Source organism: Sapajus apella, unplaced genomic scaffold, assembly GCF_009761245.1.
Source record: "Sapajus apella isolate SASKATOON/1434 unplaced genomic scaffold, GSC_monkey_1.0 scaffold1336, whole genome shotgun sequence".
Lineage (NCBI taxonomy): Eukaryota > Metazoa > Chordata > Mammalia > Primates > Cebidae > Sapajus > Sapajus apella.
The window spans coordinates 13,326-16,663 of record NW_022438262.1 but is presented as its reverse complement, the minus strand read 5'-3'; the positions used below and the strand labels follow the sequence as shown (position 1 = coordinate 16,663).

The window sequence follows — 3,338 nt, the reverse complement described above, 5'->3', positions numbered from 1 at the left end:
ACGATAAGAAGCCCCCTCCTGCCTCCCCTCCCAGAACAGCCTCACACAGGAATCCACGCTCTACACACACCTGTGTCCTCAGAGCTCCGTGCTCAGGATTGAGAGGATTCTAAATGCTCACAGATGGCGCCTGCTTTCGCTCTCTATCTCTCTGTGTCTCTCTCTCAGCCTCTCTCTCGGTCTCTCTCAGTCTCTTTCTCTCTCTCAATCTCTCTCTCTCTCTCGGTGTCTCAGTCTCTCTCAGTCTCTCTCTCAGTGTCTCTCAGTCTCTCTCAGTCTCTCTGTCTCTCTCTCTCGGTCTCAGTCTCTCTCAGTGTCTCTCAGTCTCTCAGTCTCTCTCAGTCTCTTTCTCTCTCTCAATCTCTCTCTCTCTCTCAGTGTCTCAGTCTCTCTCAGCCTCTCTCTGTCTCTCTCAGTTTCTCTGTCTCTCAGTCTCTCTCAATCTCTCTGTGTCTCTCAGTGTCTCAGTCTCTCTCTCAATCTCTCTCATTGTCTCTCTCTCAGTTTCTTTCAGTCTCTCTCCCTCTCTCTGATTGGCAGCTCACAGGGAGGCCCCGCCCGCCGCGCTCACCTCTCCGCGGCACTAGGAACCTCTCTAAAATCTCGTAGTTGTGTCTGCAGTAGTTGTCCACCTGGGCCCGCCTGTCCTCCAGGATGTCCTTCCGGCTGTTCCAGTACTCTGCGCTAGGCCGCCCCAGCTCCGTCACCGCCCGGTACTCCCCCACGTCGCTGTCGAAGCGCACATACTCCTCCTGGTTATAGAAGTATCTTTCCAGGAACCGCACCCGCTCCGTCCCGTTGAAGTGACGACACTCAGCCTTTTGCTGTTGCAGGAAACGTGCTGTGGGGACACGAACGATCCGGTCACGGGGGCGGCCTCCGGGAAAGACACCGACAGCGACGCCGCCATCGGGGCTCCCTGGGCGGGTGCGGGCTCTGAGAACCTTGACCAGCCCCACCTGCAACCCCCACCATGCGCAGCCCAGGGGCTCATCCTCCATCTTCTTGATGAGGGCAGGGGCTGGGGGACCGGGAGGGAAAACCGCCTATGATCCCGTCTTTTGGGCCCCCTCCCTGCCTCCAGCCTGTTCTGGAGACCTCCAAGCAGGAGCTGTAGGAGGATCGGCCCCGCATCGCAGCCCGTGCCGCCTCCTCCTGGGAGCCTCCACCCAAACACACCCTCTGCCCCTTCTCTCCTCCCACAGGCTTCACCCGTTCCTTCAACAGCACCCACCGCGTTCATCCTGTGCCTTAGTGCTGACCTTGTGCCAGGCCTGCGCTGCCTCTAGGAATCCAAACAAGAGAAACAGACCTCTCCACTCTGCTGAGGGAGCTTAAAGAGCAGTGAAGTGATGACCAAAACCCAAATACACAGGAGCTTACACAGGAATGGGAAATGTCAGGAGTGTGGATTCTAGAGCAGAGAATAATAGGATGATCTCAGTTACATCAGGGTGCCAGAGAAGGACCCTCTGAAGAGTGACAGCTCAGAGGTGACTTCACAGGTTAAGCAGGAGTGAGCCAGGGGCAGAGCGGAGCCTGTGTGTCTGTTTGGACAAAACGGGAGGTGTAGGAAATACCATATACAAAAGCTTGAATTGATGAACTTCTTCAAGAGACTAGAGCAAAGTTCACCAAAGCAGAGAGGCTGAGGGGAAGGAGGGTAAAAGATTAGACTGGAGAAATCACAAGAAGCCAGGTATTTAAAAGTCTCGTGTGCGGTGTTACGATTTTGGATTTATACTAAAGACAATGGGAAAGTATGGAAGAGTTTCAAGGAGAATAAAACCATGATGCCCGTAAATGTCCGCAAACCTTCCTTTGCATTTCTAAATCTACAGAGCTCAGAAATTCAGTTAAAAGGAATTTGTTCCCAAAACTCACTTGGCAAATCTCATCTGATAAGGGTAAGGGGTCAAAGTGGTCTTAGAGCTCTTATTGGTGACATGTGCTTCTGTAGTTTCAATTCATATAAACATACATGCATATATGTGTATAAATATACACATTCATAAAAAACTGGGCATATATTTTTGATGTTTTTCCCTTTTCTTTGAAGTGTGAAATTAACAAAAATTACTGAAAAATAATCCTGTGGTTAAAAGTGAAATTAATAGGTAGAAGCATTTTACATTGTGAATAACATCAAATATAGAATCAGTACAGAAATCTGAGGCACGCTAGTGAAAAATAATTGCAGTAGCATCACTATTTGTGACTTAGAAGGACAAGTTGTTGGAAGTTAGTATAGTGACGACCAACAACTCATGAAAATGTTGAAAAGTACTTCAGAAGGCAAAAAATAAATATGAAGGTATTGAACTTGCATTGACTAAATGGATTCAACAAGAAAGTGGTTGAATTTATGCAACTGTTTAGTTTTTTATGACGAAACAAGCAAAAATAAACCATAAAAAACTGAAATGGGGCGGTGAGTGTATAAATGATGTGAGTCTAGAATTTTCCGGAAGAACACAGTGTGAACCAGTGTTCTCAGCCTCAGCACTGCTCACATTTTGGACCCGATAAATTTTGTTGGTTATGGAGGCTGTTCTGAACATGGCAGGATCTCTAGAGGTGTCCCTGGCTTCTGCTCATTAAGTATCAGAAGAAACCCCTTTTGTGACAACCAAAAATTGTTCCAAACATTGCCACACATTCCCTAAGGATAATGGGAGGGAGGGGGAGGTGGTGAACTATGCCTGGGTAAGAACCACGGGTGTGAACCATCTGAAAAAATCTGTGTTGAACAAGCCACTATTAGTTATGGAGCAGCTGAGAATTACATTGAAAAATATCCATTGATAATCTTGTTCCTACATAAAATGATTGTTTTATAGAATTCTGGTCCCAATATAGTGCTATCTTTCCAGAAAATGAACTTTTTGAAAACCAAGATTTACTGACTCTTTTTTTGGGGGGCGGGGGGCCTTCCCAATCAATCACTAAATCATATCATTTATCTTTCATATCATCTTCTTTCTTAATTTCTCTGCCACTGGTCCACTAATTATCTGTAGTAATGAATCACAACCACAGCTATTTTATTCCTGTTTAATGTCGCAACGAACTCATTTCTTTCAGTCTCCCACTCCCAACAATACGAGCAGGCATCAAATTACCAGTTTTTGCCAGAGGTAGAACTGTCAGTTTTGTCAAGTACCCCCAAATGGGAGAAACCAAGAAAATGACATTCTCCTACAGTTTACAAGAAAATGAGCAGGTCCCCAGACTTTGAGTAAGACGTTCTTCACAAAGCTCCCTTTGCCCTTTGGAAATGATGGCAGAGAGGAGCGCATCCTGGATCAAACAATGTCTGTCTTTTTATTTTTAAATTA

The 3,338-nt window shown here is 46.5% G+C and overlaps 1 pseudogene across 1 annotated transcript in view; it reads right to left on the bottom strand.

Moving 5' to 3' along the window:
- Nucleotides 1-491: 491 nt before the first annotated feature.
- Nucleotides 492-3,338, bottom strand: part of LOC116546756 — a 5,455-nt pseudogene continuing 2,608 nt past the window's right edge. Inside the window, exon 2 of the transcript XR_004266827.1 lies at nt 492-841. The product of XR_004266827.1 is annotated as an HLA class II histocompatibility antigen, DRB1-8 beta chain-like (transcript). The remainder of the gene's footprint in view (nt 842-3,338) is intronic.